This window comes from Mirounga leonina, unplaced genomic scaffold (assembly GCF_011800145.1).
Source record: "Mirounga leonina isolate KUSES-001 unplaced genomic scaffold, KU_Mleo_1.0 Mir_201, whole genome shotgun sequence".
Classification (NCBI taxonomy): Eukaryota; Metazoa; Chordata; class Mammalia; order Carnivora; family Phocidae; genus Mirounga; species Mirounga leonina.
Window position 1 is genome coordinate 20,313,590 of NW_023270504.1, and position 20,321 is coordinate 20,333,910.

Sequence of the window (20,321 nt, forward strand, 5' to 3'; positions counted from 1 at the left end):
TCTAGGGTGCCTGGGTGGCTCAGTCGGTTACATGTCTGCCTTCAGCTCAGGGATCCCGGGGTCCTGTCATCCAGCCCCGCATCGTGCTCTTGCTCAGTGGGGAGCCTGTTTCTCCCTCTCTCCACCCTCCACCCCCGCTTGTGCTTGCTTTAACTATCTTTCTCTCTCTCAAATAAATAAAATCTTAAAAAAAAAAGTTCCCTCTAGAAGAAGAAAATTAGACCTGTGATTTAAGACCATCTATCTGTATCGCTATATATTTGAAAAATTTCTAGAGGAATAAAGGCTAGTGCTTGAGATGGGCAGATGAGTAAGGCATAGTGAGCTATATTCAGGAAAAGAGGCCACTGTGATAGGAATGTGGTAGGCTTCCGGGTTTGGGATAGGCAGTTGATGAGGTCATTAATACAGGCCCCAGCAGTATATGGGCCTTGCTATAGAGATGGAGGACTTTGAGCCTCCCAAGTTGATCCTTTGAGCTAGCACAGGCAACACAGATGATGATGTCTTTATTGCTTTACCATGTGGTGAATCTTGGGACGATATCCATAGTGGGGTGGGGCAACCTTTTACAGCTGGCTCTGCTCTGTTGGTTGGGGAGGGGCACCATGGCATCACGGTGTTCTTCTCCAGTGGGAAGGTGCTTGTGGGAAAGCATGTGCAGCAGGCCATTGACAATGAAACCTATCAGGGTTGTTGTAGCTGTTCTGATGACACAGTAGTTTTGTTGGTACTAACAGATAAGAAAGGTGAGAGGCAAGCCTGTTTTTGTAACCTTTTAGTGAATAGAGAATCTCTAGGCACAGGAGGAATGGCATGTCTGGGTCAGGGATTTGAGTTTCTAAATGACAAGTGACTTTCTAGTAGGACAACTCTGGTTTCTAGGGTTATAAGTGATTCAGAGGTTGAAACCAACATGCTACTTGAGTCTTTGGATGCCTAGACCCAAATGTAGCAGTAATGGCCAGGAGTATCTTCTGCCATATAGGGTAGCCTGTCTTTAATTGGGTCCCTTTTCTTGAGAAGCACATTAGTTTGTCTGGTCCCCTGCAAGAGCACTGGGGAAATGACTAAACATTGGCTAGATAAGGAAAGAGGGATTCAGACTGCAGGGGTCAGTAGTCAAAGTTTATGAAGTAGGAGAATAGCAGAATATGCCCAAGTGACGAGTGGAATAGGGTAGGAGGATAGGAGACTTGGGGTAAGGGGGGAAACATGTTGAAAGTTAGAAAAAGAAAAATCCCAAGCAGTGACAGTTTAGTCTAACTGTTATAAAAATGTTAAAATGGGAGTGCTGCCTGAGGTTCTATGACAAGAAATATCACAGACAGACCTCTCTGTAGGACTTTCACAATATATAAGAGGGTGAGAACTGATTAGACTATTCTTGAACTTTCACCCATATCAAGGGCATAAAAATTCAAGATGAAGACTGGTAAAGGGGTTTCAAAGAGGATATTTGAATGGAGTTATTGGAGTGCTGTTAGACAAACAAGTCAGGGAGAGGGAAGTGGCCACACTCTTTCCCTAAATGTAAGCTTCCCTCTGTAGCAGGCACAAACTGGGAGGAGGAGGAAAGCCTTTAAGTCAGGTGGCAAATTGTGACTATTATACAGGACTGGATATATATATTTTTAAAGATTTTATTTATTTATTTGATAGAGCACGCACAGCAGAGGGAGGGGCAGAGGGAGAGAGAGAAACAGACTACCCCACTGAGCAGGGAGCCCAGTGCGGCCTGATCCCAGGACCCCAGGATCATGACCTGAGCTGAAGGCAGTTGCTTAACCAACTGAGCCGCCCAGGTGCCCAGGACTGGATATTTTAGTTACTTTTTCTTTCTTTCTTCCTTTCCTTTCCTTTCCCTTTCCTTTCCCTTTCCTTTCCCTTTCTTTCTTTTCTTTTCTTTTCTTTCTTTCTTCTTTCTTTCTTTTCTTTCTTTTCTTTCATAAAAACCTCTTTTTTTTTTTTTTTTTAAGATTTTATCTATTTATTTGACAGAGAGAGAAAGAGACAGCTAGAGAGGGAACACAAGCAGGGGGAGTGGGAGAGGAAGAAGCAGGCTCCCGGCTGCGCAGGAAGCCCGATGCGGGGTTTGAGCAGGAAGCCCAATGCGGGGCTCGATCACAGGACTCTGGATCATGACCTGAGCTGAAGGCAGACGTTTAACGACTGAGCCACCCAGGCATCCCAGTTATTAACTTTACTTAACTAAAAGTGACCAGTAAAAGGAATGGGACTGCCCAAGTTTTCATTCAGGAATGGGAGAAGAACCAACCCCTACAGAGTGTTTTCACAGGGACAGTGGAAAATAAGAAGTTGCCTTCAGTTAGTCCCCGAAATCAAGTTTGTTCAATGTGCTGGAACATTATTGTTGAGCACCTTCTTGTATTTTTAATTCTGGAGGTATAAGGATGAACTGGGTGACATTCCTTCCTATAAGAATTTATGAACACAGTGCAATATAATATATACAACAGAAGTAATATATGTGAGAATTAAAGAAGTACTATAGTAAAAAGGAAGATATGAGTAACTTATTTTGGAGGGGGTGGGGGTAAAGAACAGCACATAAGATGAAACCCAACAGGATTTGAGAGAGGAATAGATGTTTCCAAGGTAGACAGGGCAGAGGACACTGTGTGTCAAGTCTTAGCTGTGGAAACAGCATTGTGTGTGGGAGAGCTACAAGCAGAGTGAAGGGTGTGCATAGCCTTCACTCTGTGAAGGGTGATTAAAATACAGGTGAGCTGGAGGCCACAGATATTATGAGTTTAGAGTTGGGCTGTTGGTGGGTTCACCTGTGGAGAGTTAATGGAATTGTAAAAATACATACACACACGCTGAGATGCCAGTCATTTCCTCTATCATTCATTTCCTCCCTCTCGCCCTGCCCTTTTATAAAATTTGCCAATTAGAGAGTGCTGAGAGGGTAGTAGGGGAACGCCTCTCCATCCCGCTGATTGGATCCAGCTGTGTATCTGACTTAGGCTGAGTCAGACAGACTCTGCCTCCTAAGAATATAGATCAGAACATTGAGAGACTGGGTCATGTATTTGTCCCCAGCTTTACTGAAATATGATTGACAAATAAAAATTGTATGTATTTAAGGTGTACAGTGTGATTTTTTTTTTTTAAGATTTTATTTATTTATTTGACAGAGAGAGAGACAGCGGGAGAGGGAACACAAGTAGGGGGAGAGGGAGAGGGAGAAGCAGGCTTCCTGCCGAGCAGGGAGCCCGATGCAGGACTCGATCCCAGGACCCTGGGATCATGACCTGAGTCGAAGGCACACGCTTAATGACTGAGCCACCCAGGCGCCCCTACAGTGTGATGTTTTGATATGCATATACATTGTGAGATTATTACCATTATCAAGCTAATTAGTATATCCATATCACATAGTTAGATTTATGTGTGTGGTAAGAACAGATGAAATCTATCTTAGCAAATTTAAATATACATTATTGTTAACTGTAGTCACCATGCTGTATATTAGGTCCCCAGAACTTATTTATCTTATAACTGAAATTTTGTACCCTTTGACCAGAATCTCCTTATATCGCCCAACCCCCAGTCCCAGTAACCTCTGTTTTACTCACTGTTACTATGAATTTGACTTGTTTAGATTCCACATATAAGTGAGATCATGCAGTATTTGTCTTTCTGTCTGGCTTATTTCACTTAGAATAATGTCCTCCAGGTTCATCCATGTTGTCACAAATGGCAGGATTTCCTTCTTTTTAAAGGCTGAATAATATTCTTCTCTATGTGTGTATCATATTTCCTTTATCCATTCATCTTTTGACAGACACTTAGACTGTTTCCGTATCTTGGCTACTGTGAATGGTGCTTCGATGAACATGGGATGCAGATATCTCTTCAAGATACTGATCTTATTTCTTTTAGAGATATTCCCAGAAATGGGATTGCTGGATCATATGGTAGTTCAGTTTTTAATTGAGATTGGGTTACTTCGATAGGAGCATTGAACTTATAAGGTCATGCATGTTTCAGAACCAACTCGGCCTGTTGGGGCCAGCCTTTGCGGGCCAGTGATGCAGTGTAAAGCAGGATGAGCTGATCTCAAAAGAGAAGTAGGTGAATGTAGCCAATGAAGAGGGAATAGGAGACAATAGGCATTGTAGCCTCATAGAGAAAGGGAGAGTCAGTGGCTGTCTTCGCTCTGACAGCTTTCTGGTCTCTTATTTCGGTCCCATCTTAGGTTCATCTTCCTGTTCTAGAGTTCTATACCGTTCTTCTGAGTCTTTATAATCTTCTTCCACCTACTTAGCTTTTTTCCCCCCAAACAACACTGTAAGTGGCCAATTGTGTTCTCCCCTTCCTAATGTCTTGGCCTCATGAAACCACATACCTTCCACATAAGGAACACACATATGCAGCAGGGATACTTATTTCACTTATTACAGCTCAGCTATGCCTAGAAAGAGTGGGTATCTTGTTTTTTTTCTAGAGTTTTCACCTGTGTATTAGTTATCTATTACTGCATAACAAAATAACCTAAAACTGAGGCACGTGGGTGGCTCAGTCAGTTGAGCGTCTGCCTTCAGCTCAGGTCATGATCCTAGGGTCCTGGGATCAAGCCCCACGTTGGACTCTCTGCTCAGTGGGGGTCTGCTTCTCCTTCTCCATCTGCCGTCCCCCCACCCCCGCTCTTGCTTTCTCTCAGATAAATAAATAAAATCTATAAAACCCAAAATACCCTAAAACTTACTAGCTTAAAACAATAATAAACATTATCTCATAATTTCCCAGGTCAGGAATTTGGGAGCAGTTTAGCTGGGCATTTCTGGCTTGGGGTCTGCCAACATAGTTGCAGTCCCGATGTTGACAAGGACTGCAGTCACCTGACAAGGGCTGGAGGATCTGCTGCCATGGTGACTCACTCAGCTGCTTGCTCCTTGGTGCTGGTTGGTGAGAGGCCTGTTTTCCATATGTGGGCCCCTTCGCAAGATGGCTTGAATGTCCTTCTGACTTGGTGGCTGGCTTCCCCCAGAATGAGTAATCCAAGATGTTAGAGAGCCAGGCAGAAACTATCCTTATTATGGTCTGGCTTCAGAAGTTACATAGAATTTCTTCTGCCACATTTTCTTCACTGGAAATAGGCTACTAAGTAAGGCCCCCATTCAAGGAGAGTGGTATTAAATATCATTATTTGAAGGGAGGCATATCAAAGAATTTGTGGACACATTTTAAAACCACCCCCCCCCCACACACACACCACAAAAAAACCCCACCACAATTATTAGGTTACAGGAAAAAAACCCTAAGTGTCTAATTCAGTTTTGAATATAGTTCAATTTCATTATTTAAACAATTCCTTTAAGTAGTTTAAGTCTCCTTTGGATAAAAATGTTTCATGTTTCATAACTCCTGCCAAGGAAGTCCTGCATCTTTCTCTAAAGATAACATCATTTATATGGGGGGTGGAGAGCAGTAATGTACACATCCTTGTGGAAGAGAGAGATGGTGTCCCCGGCTTCATTCTGGACCTAGAGTATGTACTGGGAGTTTTCTGGCAAGATACCTCTTGTTGGCCTGATCACTGGGCAACTTGCTGGCCTGTGATGCTGAAGCCTGCAGTTGGTGAATTCATGGCCCATTTTTGGCTTGGAGATTTAGGCAGATCTCCCAGGGAGTATTGGCTACTTCCCCTTGCAGACTCAGCTGCCCCTTCGCCCTGCTGTGGAGTCACCTCACCTGGCCATGGCAGCCCCCCTGGCTGTTAGTTCAGCATCCATGCTTCAAGGGAACAGGAACAGCTTAGGATAGTTGACTGCTCTCTTTGTCTGACTACACTGTTGGAGATTTGCCATTGGCCCAAACAGCCATAGAAAGTGCAGAGAGTGAGGTTGAGGGGCCTGGGCAGTCGTCCCAAAAGTACCAATTACCTCAAAATGGAGGTAACTCATTGGTATGCAGAATAAGGGCCCCATAGTGATGTCCATGTCCCAATCCCTGGAACCCAAAAATATGTTACCTTATAAAATAAAAGAGACTTTTTGATATGATTAAGTTAAGGGCCTTGAGAGGGGAGATTACTCTGGATTATCTGGGCCCAATCTAATGACATGGGTCTTTGAAAAACCTTTCCAGTCTGAGGCCAGAGTCAAAGGCAGATGTGACTATGGAATAATGGTTAGAGAGGTACAAAGTTGTTGGTTTTAAAGATGGAGTAAGGGGGCTATGAGCCAAGGAATGTGGGTGGCTGGAAAAGGCAAGAAAATAGTGTTTCCTCTGTAGCTTCCAGAAGGGAGTGCAGCCCTCCCATCACCGTGATTTTAGCCCAGTAAGACCCATGTCCGATTTCTAGCCTACAGAACTGTATGATGATACATTTGTGTTGTTTTAAGCCACTAAATTTGTGGTGATTTGTTATAGCCACAGTAAAAAATGAATACACTCAAATCCAACTTTGGCCTAGAAAGAGGTCAGGCCTAGTTTCCTGACAGCTTTATTCTCCTTTATCTCTTTCTCACTAAACCTAAGCTGGAAAGGGAGAGACTCCATGTGGCATGTCCTTGTTCTGCCATAGGGCAGTATTTATTACTTTTTCATTCAGCTGACAAAGTTTAAAGATAAGTACAATATTAAACACCCATATACTCTTCACCTAGATTTCACCAATTGTTAATGTTTTGCCATATTTACTTGCCCTTTCTGTATATGTACATACATATATTTTCTTGTTGTTGAACGGTTTGAGGGTAACTTGCATTTGTCTTGACACTTTATGTTGAATATGTCAGCATTTCCTAAGAATAAGAAAATTCTCCAATAAACCACAATTCCTTTTTCCCACCTAATATAAATAACAACTCTGTGATATTATCTAATATCCATTTCATAATGCAAATTTCCCAAACTGTCCCAAAAATATTTTATAGCTACTTTATATCTATTCTCTCTCCCCCCCCAGTTAGCATCTCAGCAAATCCTATGTTGTGATCTCTAGTCTCTTTGAATCTGTAACAGCATACCCTGCAAACAGCACACCTTTTTAATTTTTATTTCAAGACATTGACTTATTAATTTTTTTTAGAGCATGCGAGTGGTGGGGTGGGGGCAGAGGGAGAGGGAGAGAAAATATTAAGCAGGCTCCATGCCCAGTGTGGAGCTTGACATGGGGCTCGATCTCACAACCCTGAGCATCATGACCTGAGCCAAAATCAAGAGTCGGACGCTTAACCAACTGAGTCACCAGGTGCCCTGTGACATTGACTTTTTGATACGTCCAGACGAGTCCCCTTGTAGAATATTCTGTATTCTTAGTTTGGCTGATTATTTCCTCATAATGTTTTACAACTTGTTCTCCAACCCTTGCCCTTTTTAAGAAACTAGGCATTATGGATAGAAGTTTGATTAGACTCAGATTAAACATTTTTTAGAAAGAATACTTGATTAGTGATGTTGGGTAGGTCACATTGCTTCATGTTAGGCACATAATTTCAGGCTGTCTTACTACTAGTGATGCTAAAATTTGGTCACCTGGTTAAGATGGTGACCCCTACCCCCTTCCAGTCTCACCATGGAAAAGGATACTTTTCCCTTTGCAGTTTGCAAATAATCTACAAACAACCTGTTCTCAACAACTTCTCATTTGATAGTTTGAATACCCATTTTAGTCCTTGCCTGAATAAGTTATTTCATTGGGGGCTGCAAAAATGGTGCCCTAGCTATTATACTCTGTATTCATTAGCTGGCATTCTTCTGTAAAAAGAGCTTTCTTTTGAGAAAACTATTTTAATGAATCTCTCGGTGGCAAGTTGGATAGTGGTTTGCTTTCAGTTTTGTTGAAAGCAATCAGAAAACTCAGGATTTTTAAAAGGATTTGTTACTCAATTTTGGGGGCCGGTCACTAATATCTCAAGATCATCCCCAATATTTCCAGTTGTTCCTTCAGTTCTCAGGAGCTTTTTTAAATTCAGGCAGTGCACCACTGTAGGATTTGAGGTAAAGGTGGGTGAGAGTTCACCATTCTATGATAAAATGGAAGGAAAACTAGTAGGTGGGAACCAAGAATCAGTATGGCATCCTGACTGCACAGGTTTTCAGGAAGATCAGCTTTAGAAAGCATACTTGTGGAAGTTGAGGGTCTAGAAATTAGTTCCCATAAAACTGTCTGCATGCTCTTGGACCTCTTGGAAAGTTTTTGTCTGCCCCCGTCTCAAGACCTCTCTAGAGTACCAAACACTCTAAGCAAATTCTCCCATGTTTGGTTGATGACAAGTAAAAGCATAAATAAAGGAATTTCAAGAATGACTTTCAAAAGAACAGCCTGGATTTCAAGGCTTTTGTCTTGTTGCACACTCCTGTTTTGAATTTCAGAAGCTGAATATATTAATTCCTTCTTTCTTTCCATTCCTTTTGTAACTTGAAACAGTGCCACACTCCCTATTTCCAAGGCAAATTGATTCCCAGGCAAAGGAGAAAAAAAATCACATAAATCATTTTCAAAATATTACCCCAATTACAAGTATTGTGGAGTTTTGATGGAAGACACTGTCTTTTTATTTTCTTCCAAATGACCAGGAATAAGTTTGGTGATTACAAGTTTAAGATTTTTTAAGCACAATTAGTATATTACACCACATGTTTAATAATATTCTGGATTATGATTCCTTGAAAAATTATTATTATTTTATCATTAAGCCATAATGTACCCATGTAATCATCCTAAAAGGAATGAATAATTTGGTCTTTTTTTTTTTTTGTCTCAAGTAATTAGAAGCAATCTTTTTGATTTCTCCTGTTGGAGGCCCTTAGTAGTGAATCACATTACATTACATTTGACAACTTATTTTTAGTCTAGTCCATTATTCACGATGCAGAATAGTATAGTATAGTGTGCCTGCTCTGGAGTTCGATTAAATAGTTCCAAAGCCTTGTTCCCACACTAACTAGCTGTGCAGTTCAGAGCACATTCCTTATCTTCTGGAAGCCTCAGTCTCATCTATAAAACAGGAGAGATCATTATAGTACCTGTCTCACAGTTTGGTAGGACTAAGTGACATGTGCTAAACACCTGGCACATGTTACATATTAACTGTTTGTGTTGTTGTTGTTACTATTATTACTGGCTAAGAAAAGGGAGATGATACTGAAGTCACCATCCTGCTGGCTCTCTAAGAATTTCTTCAGACATCTATCTAGCTTTCCTGATAAATGAATTTTCTAAAAGCAGCAAGTATCAGAATTAGCAGAGTTGCAATTCTCTGTGAGTCTTATATAGAAAAACTGGAATTAACCTGACTTTTCTCCTAAAATAAAAAGTAATTATGTCTTTTTTTTTTTTAAAGATTTTATTTATTTATTTGACAGAGACACAGCGAGAGAGGGAACACAAGCAGGGGGAGTGGGAGAGGGAGAAGCAGGCCTCCCGCCGAGCAGGGAGCCTGATGTGGGGCTCGATCCCAGGACCCTGGGATCATGACCTGAGCCGAAGGCAGACACTTAACGTCTGAGCCACCCAGGCACCCCAGAAGTAATTATGTCTTAAGCTGTGAATGTTGAGCCAGGAAGGAACTTTGATTTCTTGAAATTATACTCCAGCTCCCCTGTGCAACCTCTTTTTTTTTTTTTTTAACAGAATTTGCATTCCTGCACATTGAAAGTATTTCTGCCTCCAAAAATAAATATTTAGAATTGCCATGGTAAGGACTCTGAGTTAGAAACAATCAGTTCTATGCCAGTCTCATGAGACAAATGTAGAGCTAGCTTAAATTCCTGATTTGGGGTAGTCCAAATTCTGTCTAAAGGACTGACCTTAAACTAGTCTAATTTATTTTTATTCAAAATGATTGTGCAACTCACATTAGAAAATATTTGTTCTTTCTCCCATAACATTGTAAAGCATTCACAAATTGTTCCTTGCGTCAGCAGTCAGGTGTGGTTCTGAAGTATCTCCCAGTTAAGGCTGTTGGGACTTAGTTGGAGAAATCTGCTCCTGTGTCCTTTCCCCCTCCTCTGGGATGGCACTCCACAGTCATTCTGTGAAGCTGGCATTTTCATTCAGTTGCACCTAAATAGATCTTTAGGAGAAAGAAGCAATGGAATATGGAGGGAGTGACCATCGCAGTGTCCATACTAATTTCCAGAATCCTTTTAATATTTAGGGTCAGCAACAATTCAGTAAGGAGAGGGCCCATTAGGTAAATTTGGCTCTGAAAATGCTAATTGAAAGTCCTCCTCAGCAATTCAGTCCTTTTCCCTCTCCCTTTCTTTAGTCAGCAGGGTCCCATGGTGACCGGTTCTGAAAGAAATCATCCCCTTCAGCAGTCACCTAGCACCATGGCAACAGGGACGTCAGCAAAGCAGGATAGACCCTGCACAAAACAGCTTCTACCAGGCTCCCTCCCTGCCTCTCTAATTCAACCCTGCCTGAGGCCTAGGAATGGGGCTAAGGACATCTTGACATACACACTCAAAAAAATCCTATGTGTTTCTGTGTTTTATTTTGTTTTGTCCATAAGCATAGATATATGGGCATATAGTAGACTATGTTATGAGAATTTCCCCTCCCCCCAAAACATGGAGCGTATCTAAGGGGTGGTGGTGGTGGGGTAGAATGGGGACTGGGAGGGAGGTAGGCATGGGATGGTCTTTTTGGGTTTAATGAAACATAAAAATTATATTTATGTTTATAAGGTAACAATAAGTTGATAGTAGGGGAAACCAGAGCCCTAATTATATGGACTGACTTATATTTAGACACAAGGCCTCAGAGAAATATTTTAAAAATATTTTTATTTACCTGAGAGTGAAATAGACAAATGCCTTTAATGAGCGCTTGAAGGGGGTGTAATGCTGTCCTTGGTGCTGAACAGTCTGTTGTCTCAGACGTGCTAAGGGGGCTCCAGAGGGGAGTGAGGGAGCACCTTGTCACGTTAGGGTGTTGATGATAAGAAAGAAAAAAGAGGCTGGGAAGAAAGTATCCTTCCCCTCCCTACCAAGCAACTCTGAATGTCCAGAATAAAATGTTCAGGTGAAAAATAAAACAAAAAAGAAAGTGGAGAAGGCTGGAGGTTTGGTTGAATTTTCTCCTTTTCATATGGAGATTTTTGGTCAGAGCCAATCAGGTCAGAGATTTCTGCTGCTTTACTCCTGAAAGGAAAAGTGGGGGAAGGGAGATAGAAGATGGCCACATTCTCCCCTTGAGCCACATGATCCATTTCCCATGTGACACATTCCAGAGCCTTGGAAAGGAGAAGGGAGGGGCACCAAGAGAGTGGGCTGGGGGCGGGAAGATGGTTTAACAGTCAACCAGCACAGCGTCATCTTGTCTTCCTACCAGGAAGCAGGCTATGAGCCAAGGGGAAGGCAGAGAACAGAAATGAATGTGCTCCCAAGCTTTTCTGGTGGTGTATGGCATTCTCCAAACTCCTATGCAAGCGTCGTTCCTGACCAAGAAGACCCAAGGAGACCATCTCTGAAATCAAGTCCAGATGAAGGTATGTGCTAGGGATCCCGTGGTATCGCGGCTGAAATTTGGCTTACAGGACATAATACCTTCTTTTTTCCAGGCAATTTGGAGATTTTTGTCTTGGCTTAGATTTGGTTAGGGGGCTTTAGATTTGTTACAGGTCTAGAAAAGCTGCTTAGATAGTTCTGTAAAATGAATGATTCACCAGAGTAAGTGCCTGTTGAAGAAAAATTGATGGAAATTGTGTGCAGTGATAATTAATAAAACAAAGCACTAATTGATGACAGTGATTTTTTTCTTTGAGTCCTGGAAAGAGGAAACAATATTACTGAAATCAACTAAATTTCATTGTCACTGCAATAAAATCTTGTCTCCCTTTTCAGTTGCTTATTCTGTGTGCCCATGTTCCCAGAGGTGATTGGCAGTGGCTTAGGGAGCCTGAGTGGGCAGGCTTGCTGTTTCTTTGTGCTGTGCAGTTGTCTGTCTTCTGATGTTCCTGATACCAGGAGAGCTCATGATTATTTCCATCTCTTGTTTGGGATAGTAGAGTGCCACTGACTTCCAAATCTTACAGAATAGCTATCAAGAAGGCTCCCAGGAAGTTCTCAAAGGAATCTTCCAAAGTTACAGCCTAAAATAACCTGCCATATACTCAAATCTTGGTATCTTTACCATTTCTACCCAGCACAAAGAGGGAAGCTAGCAAATTTAAATTTTATTTCATCTTTAACAATACTTAAAAAGGTCTTGCTATGTGCAAGACGTCATTATAAGCACAAATAGTCATTTAATCCTTATAATAACCCTCTGAGGGAGGTAATAGTACTCACATTTTGGTAATGAAGAAACTAAGGCACAGAGAAGTTAGGGAACATTTCCAAGATCACACAGCTAGCAAATACTAGAAACAGGATTTGGACCCAAGAAACTTGACCCCAGAGTCCATGATTTTAACTACTAACCTATGCTTCTTCCCTGCTTGTGTTATTTCAAATAATGTCAACAGTTGATTTGGCTACAAATTTTGTTCAGCTGACGCTACTAGAAGAACAAATCAGCTTGCCTGGCTGAAACAGATCCCCAGGGGAATCTATATTTAATCTTAAATTATCTCAATAGTCACCTTCTGTACCCCCAGATAACCCAGTAAGTAATTGCCTGTTCTTCTCTTCCTTTTGTGCTGTATAGATATCTGGTAGTAAAATACTGTGTTACTATGGTGACCAAATGATGTCCAAAGGCAAAAAAGAAATCTAGAATTACATCATGGTTGATTTTTTTTTTTAATTGAACTTAACATTCTTTCATCCTCTGAACCTTAGTAATAATACCAGCCTAAACATACTATCTTTAAAAAGCACTTACTTGGTTTTCAAAATAAAATAAATAGATTAAAAACTTTTTAAAATTATGAATACAAACTGTGGTATCGAACGGACTGGATCTATTGCTTTAAAATAATATTACCATACTTCAAGAGAATAGATTACTCTCTTTGCAAATTATATTAGGTTTTTAAGGGAAAAAGGAATTTTTTTCTTAACTTCTAGAAATTTCTGAAATATAAAGATTTCTTCCTTTTGGTCTGTGGAGTTTCCCTTCTGGCTCTTGACAATAAATGATGACTGATCTCAATCTTATATGCTACAGAAAAACTAAGGGAAATTACTAGGTTAAAGATAATAAGGAGGAAGAAAAGGGATAGAAATCTAAAATTGTGAAATTCTTTACTAAATGAGGTATTTCCCTTCAGGGTTTCACTGAAGAATACTTTGAAGAGTGGTTGTGTGTCCCCTACAATACTGAACTTCAGTCTTTTATATTAAGCCTTGGATCCTGCTGAAATCTGTTTTCCTGGGACAAATACCACATTTACACTATTATAGTCACCTGAAGTGAGCTTCTTGAGTGAAGGGACCATATCTTCCATCATTGGGTTTCTAGCACTTAGCACCAGGCCTGGTGTATGATAAGCTCTCGATATCCATTTGCAAAAGCTCTGAAAGCATTCTGCTGGGGCCTGTTTGGGGGCCCATGTCTGTTTTGTTCTGCATGTACTTATAGGGAGGACAGTGAAGAAGTACATGTGTAGTGGGAGAGACCTTGACAACAGCCAAAATTATGTCTGAAATTTATACATGCCAGTCAGACTAACTCGAGCAGTAGCACAGTAGAGTCCAAGAACTATCCATAAATTCTTTCCTGGGGATTACTAATCCCCCTGACATTTCATTTATCTTTAGAATGAAGTTCTCCTGGTATTTTTATTTATATCTAGATATAGAGGCGCCCTAACAGTCTTATTTTCTTCTTGTGTTTGCCTGGCACCATCTACCAACACTGAAATAGTTCACCTTGGGTTGAAACTGAACGTGTTGAGGTCAGTTCCGGCTCCAGGCAGGCTTCTCCTAATCAGCTGTGGCTCCCAGTCCTCAGAATGCTGAACCAAGAGCTCACAGGACTAGAGGACTCCCCGCCCCGAGAACCCTGGGATCGTTAGTGTCAGAGTAGATTGGAGCCAGGCTGCCTTTCCCAAACCATGGCAGCTAGGACTTGAGTGCAAAAGATTGTCTCAGGGTATCTGGAAAGGTTGCTTAGGATTTGAATTCAAGTTAGCAGGCTAACTGGGGTTAAAATAATCCTCTCTCTTGGAGCTCCCGTGCTACTCTTGATCTCAGGGTCATGAATCCGAGCCCCACATTGGGTGTAGAGATTGAATAATAGAACCTATTCTATTATTCCCATCTAATTAAGTCACTAAGGAGAGGAAGAATACGGTTTGTAGATAAGGTGTGGGTCCTTGAATCCTATCCACTCATCCTCCTTACCTCCAGTGTTACCTGCTGAGTGAGTTGTGCAAAAGAAACAGCCCTGCTGGAAGCCCAGTAAGGCCAGGCATGCGCTGCATGCCCACCACACTCCTGCAGGGCTTCTCAGAGAAGTGGGACTGGTGTCCTCTACAGCCTTGGGTCTGGAAGCCTCGCTGGGCTTCCCACTCATCTCTCAAATCTACCAGCTCTACTCAACCCAGATCAAACAGAGAGAAAGTAGAGAGGCATCCCCTTATGGAGAGGCCTTGCCAAGTGTGCGTTCAACTTGGAGGCTAGGGATGAAAGAGGAGATAGGAAGGGGGCAGTGAGCATGGGGCACAGATAAGAGAAAGTGAGGCCTGGGTCCTGCCTTTCAGGCACAGTCACTTGCCCGCTGCTAGTAAACCCTGCCACCTGAGTCAGGCCCTGCGAGCCCAATGACTGGATCATTTCCTAGCATATGTGTATGTAGGGAAGGAGGAAGCAATGGACAGAAGAACCAGAGTATGGACGCAACTTCTCCTTTATGAACCAGGACAAAAAAATGGCATGAGCTGAGAGGTGGTCTCTCCAAGAGGACAGTTTCAAAAGTAAAAGAGGGGTACCATAATGAATATATTTTCCTGTTTATAGGGTCATTTTCCCTTGGCTAAACTTTTAAAGCTATCATCTCAGGGAGCCTCTCATTCGGCATACTTTCCTAGGTATTGGATGTCTGTCATGTGTAATCCTGATAGAGACTCTGCGATATAGGTTATTAGCCCCCATTTCTGATCCAGGAAACTGAAGCCCAGCGACATTAACCAACCTGCCCAGAGTCCCGCACAGCAAATAGAGCCAGGATCTGAATTCCCCGTGCTCTTTCTGCTCTATCACAAGTAAAGTTCTTTCCTCTGTATTCTTTAAAAATAAATATGTTTTTGGATATTAAGTTAATATAAATACAGTTCTAGAAAATTTGGGAAATGAAGAGAAATTATAGAAGTGTAAGGAAAATAGGGGCACCTGGGTGGCTCAGTCAGTTAAGCATCTGACTCTTGGTTTCAGCTCAGGTCATGATCTCATGATTGTCGGATCGAGCCATATGCCGGGCTCTGTGCTCAGTGCAGAGTCTGCTTCAGAATCTTTCTCCCTCCCTCTTCATCTCCCCCTTCTTCACTTGAGTGCTCTGTCACTCTCAAATAAATAAAAATCTTTAAAAAAAAACAAAAGAAGTGTAACAAAAATAAAAACCAGTCATGATCTTGTCACCTAGAAACAACCACTATTAAAATTTTGGTATATTTCTTTCTCAGTCTTTCTCAGTACATCCAGTGATTATGAAAGGAAACATTTGTTGAGCACTGGTTTTGTCTCAGACATTGTTCTTAGCTCCTTTCTTGCGTCATTTATTTTATTCTCACAACAAATCAATAAGGTGGGTACCATTATTATCCTAATTTCATTGGTAAAGATAATAAGGACAAAGATGTTAAGTAACTTGGTAGAGGCTACACAGGTATTAAGTGATCTGAAACCCAGGCTGGTTGCTTTACGGCAGGGTTTCTCAACCTTAGCACTGTTGGTATTTGGGGCCAGCTACATCTGTGTGGCGGGGGACTGTCCAAGTTTATTGTAGATGGTTAGCAGTGTCCCTGGCCTCTACCTACTGGATGTCAGTAATACCCCCCTTCCCCAGGTGTGACATCAAGAATGCCTTCAGACATTGCCACATGTCCCCTGGGAGGCAAAATGACCTGTGAACCACAGCTCTAAGAGCCCATGCTCCCAATCACTGCATTATATAGCCCCTTCATATTTAAAATCTGCTAAGAGTTCTTTTCTTCCACATCTAAAGAAGGAAACATACCTTCAAGTTTGGTTGCAGCCTATAAACCTTTTGGAATATCAGCGGCTTTATAGATCATAGGTAGGAGATTAGTCACTTCCAGAAAAATGCTCCTTAGTAGACTTTTATAACAGGTTTATAGTTTCCCACCATTGCCCAGTTGGAAAAATAACCGTATTTCTCTCTCTTACAGTCTTTTCCCCGGTTCTCTGTGACAGGCACCCTTAGCCTTCAAGAATTCAGATTTCAGGGACACCAGCATGGCTCAGTCGGTTAAGTGTGTCTAACTCTTGATTTCGGCTCAAGTCATGATGTCAGGGTCATGATCTCAGGGTCCTGAGATTGAGCCCCGCTTCAGCCTCCGTACTCAGTGGGGAGTCTGCTTGAGATCTCCCTCTCCCTCTGCCCCTCCCCCAGCTCATTCGCTCGCTCTCATGTTCTCTCTCTCAAATATATAACTAAATCTTTTTTAAAAAATTCAGATTTCAGGTGTACACTTATGGTGTAGCAGGGCAGCGCTTATCAACCATGGTGTCAAAATATGTCCCAAACAAAGGATGTCTTTTGCAAATTATTGCGTGCTAATAAATCAAATACCAAGATATGCTAGTGATATATTTTTTAATTAATTAGAATAAAGTTAAGGATGTCTACATAATAATTTTCTTCTCCACATGATTTCTTAGGTTGAGGACTCTGTTGGAGTTACAGATCAAGCTCCTAAAGTTGCACATAATTCTGAATATATCTGTAGGAGTGTGTTGCATGTATGAACACATTATCACATCTGTCTCTGAGGAGGAAAGACTAAAAATGGCTGGTGTTGGTGATTTGGGTTGCATGACTGATGCGCAGAGGGAATTAAAGTAGGAAGCACTGAGAGGTGACAGCAGTATCATTTTAACTTAAAAGATGTCCAGGGGCGCCTGGGTGGCTCAGATGGTTAAGCGTCTGCCTTCAGCTCAGGTCATGATCTCAGGGTCCTGGGATCGAGCCCCACATCGGGCTCCCTGCTTGGCGGGGAGCCTGCTTCTCCCTCTCCCTCTACTGTTCTCTCTGCTTGTGCTCTCTCGCTTTCTCTGTCAAATAAATAAATAAAATCTTTAAAAAAAAAAAAAAAAGATGTCCAAAAATATACAGTACTAAAATATATATTAACCATGTGAAACATGCAAATACACATTCAACATATTTTCAATGACAGCTGACTACGTACAATTGCATAATTTGTCCATGAAAAATGCACATGAATGCAAATTCAAATCTAACTTCTCCATGAACTTAAAGGTTTGCTTTCTTGGAACACCCTGATTGAGGACAGTGGTGCAGATCAAAATTTACCTTGAGTGTTGCTGTGAATTTGATGTAAGACAGAATATGTTTCTGAAAAACAGTTCTTAGTAACTCTTTGTTTAGTGTTTGTACTCCGTGCTTAACAAAAAGTTCACCTTTTCAAATTGCTGTAAATTGCACCTACTGTGTAGTTCTTTGCTTTGAGTGTGATGCATCTGTCTTTGCCTCCTCACTTCTTTCCTATTTAAGTTGCACAACTAGAGATGTTGATACTGAAATACAAGCTTGAAAATGAAACTGAATGCTTATCCCCAGAACAACTGTTTGCCTCTACTTTAGACTCAGCGAGCACACAGCAGCTATTCAAAAAATGAAATAAATTGAATTAGGGGAGGTGCAGATCCCTTGGCCAGACTGTTTCCTTCAGAATTTGAAAGCCTCCATACTGAGAAGAGAGGTGTAGGAAATTGGTAGAGGACAGCCAGGGGTTCTAGTAAGTGTCTCTCCTCTCTGAGAAGCTTGGTAGTAGATAGAAAGGCAGACAGACACAGCTGGAAGTCCTCTTTGACCAGACAACTTCTTGCAGGGAATCTTCAGTAAGAAATTGTTGGCCCTTCAAAGGTAATTATTGGGACAGGGGTGCTTAGCTGACCTCTAGGGAAAGAAAATTTATCCCTCCTTTGGAGACCCATACTCTTGATCTTGGATATCAGAAGCTCAGGGAAGCCCCAGCAGCCCTAACCAGCTTCCCTCTCCTCCCATCAAAATGCACTCTTGGGGTGAGCTCTCTGCCAGGTGAAGGTGGTGAGTTATAAATTAAACAAATGTGTGCTGCTCATCACAATGTCTACCTATCAGTTTTAGTTCCTAACGCTAAAAGGACCTCAAAAATCATCTAGACCAACTCATTTATATTATAGCCATGGAAACGGAGATTCCGAGAGGTTGATTTACTTAAGGTCCTTAGAAATAAGACCTTGTGTCTCTTGTCTTGCTGTTCAGTGCTTATATTCAGAATTAGAGCCCAGGTTTCTTAGCCCCCAGTCCCATGTCTCAGGTGAACCAGAAAGCACTACACTATTCAAGCTTCTCAAGGTTTCTGATACTCTAGATGCTGATGGGGTAGTGGAAAGTGACAGAATGGCTGGTATGAATTTTAACGTTCACACTGAATTATCTAAGAAATGGCTATATTGAATTAGTTTTTATTACTGCAGAACACATGAGCACAAATTTAGTGGCTTAAGATAACAGATGTTTCTTATGTCACAGTTCTGCAGGTCAGAAGTCTGGGTGGGTTGGCTGGTTTCTCTGCTTTGAGGCTCATAAGGCTGAAATCAAGGTGTTGGCAGAACTGTGTTCCTTTTTTTTTTTTTTAAGATTTTATTATTTATTTGACAGAGACACAGCGAGAGAGGGAACACAAGCAGGGGGAGCAGGAGAGGGAGAAGCAGGCTTCCTGCTGAGCAGGGAGCCCGATGCGGGGCTCAATCCCAGGACCCTGGGATCAGGACCTGAGCCAAAGGCAGACGCCTAACAACTGAGCCACCCAGGCGCCCCACTGTGTTCCTTTTGAGAGGATGATTCCCCTTCCAGGCTCTTTGCAGTGGTTGGCAGAATCCAGTGGCTTGTGGTTGTAGGACTAAGGTCACATTTTCTTGATGGCTGTCAGCTGGAGGCCATCCGTAACTCCTAGTGGCCTCTCCCTGGTTCTTGCACGGGAGCCCCTGTATCGCAGAGCCAGCTCCTTCTCATGCTTGGAATCATTGTCTGACTTCTTTTTCCTCATCTTTCTGCTTCTAACCAGAGAGGATCCTCTGTTTTTAAGGGCTCATTAGTTTGTGCCCACCTGGATAATCCAGCATAATCTTCCCATTTTAAGTTTCATAACCTTAATTGTATATGCAGAGTCTCTTTTGCTGTGTGGCATGGACATCCTTAGGGGGCCATTCTGCAAGACTCCATCCTACCAGGCTAATGGGAAAGTCAGTGACAAACATTACTGGGACTCTCTTCCTCTTTCTAGGTCCTGGGGCTTGTAAACCCAGCAAAATGTACGGGTGGTCCCTCTAGCCTTGGATCCCCTCTGGTCATAGCAGACATGTGATTGTCTGAGCTGGTGTGTGTCCTTGAAAGCTGGGAGATCTGTGGCTTTGGTACCCCGCTGGGGCGGCAGACTGTACTTCTAAGTCCGGCCTTGGATCCAGCCCCCTAGCTGTACTCCTCCATTACCACTTGTCACTTACCTGGAGTGCAGTGGGGAAGTGAGGCAAGGGTCCCAGGCTTATCTTTTTCTTTTCTTTTTTTTTTTTTTTAAACAGCTCTATTCGTATAGCATAGCACCCACTCATATTAAGTTACAAGGCGGTGATTTGTGTTAATATTTACAGAGTGGCCCAACCATCACCATAATCAAATTTCAGAACGTTTTCGTCATCCCCAAAAAGATCTCTTCTGACCATCCAGGCCTGCCTTTTGCATGGCTCCAAGGGCCATAGCCACATCCAGGTTCAGACATCCTTGTTTCTCCCTCCTACGCTCTGTAGAAGTCCTCTCAGAGAACTCAGCCTATAACACACGAAAGCCAAGGAAGCAGGGTTGTCTCGGGGCCCAGCGATACGACTCTCCTCCAAGACAAGGCAGCATTTAGGGTCTGGATTCATTCTCAGAAGGGAATAGGAAAATCTCAGCGAGGAGCACAGCACAAATCAGTACCCGCAGGGACTTGTCTTGCCTTTGTACAGTGTGGTGGAGTCTTCCAGTTGCAGTTATCAGTGGACAGCACTGACTCCATGGAGCAGTGACCTGCAGGAGAGGGAGTCAGGCCTCCTCCTTTTACCCAGCTTCCTTCCTCCTCTAAGCAGAAATGAAGGCATTCTTTGCTTCCTGCCTAAATGACCTATTGGGGACATAGTGTGGGAGAATTGGGGAACCCATCTGGTACAAG

General features: G+C 42.2%; 1 protein-coding gene across 2 annotated transcripts in view; it reads left to right on the top strand.

Moving 5' to 3' along the window:
* GPR19 (G protein-coupled receptor 19) overlaps positions 1-20,321 on the top strand; it is a 35,554-nt gene that overhangs the window by 2,533 nt on the left and 12,700 nt on the right. For both annotated transcript variants that reach the window (XM_035028194.1, XM_035028193.1), the window contains exon 3: positions 11,315-11,471. The gene's annotated coding sequence lies outside the window, so the exon portion shown is untranslated. The remainder of the gene's footprint in view (positions 1-11,314; positions 11,472-20,321) is intronic.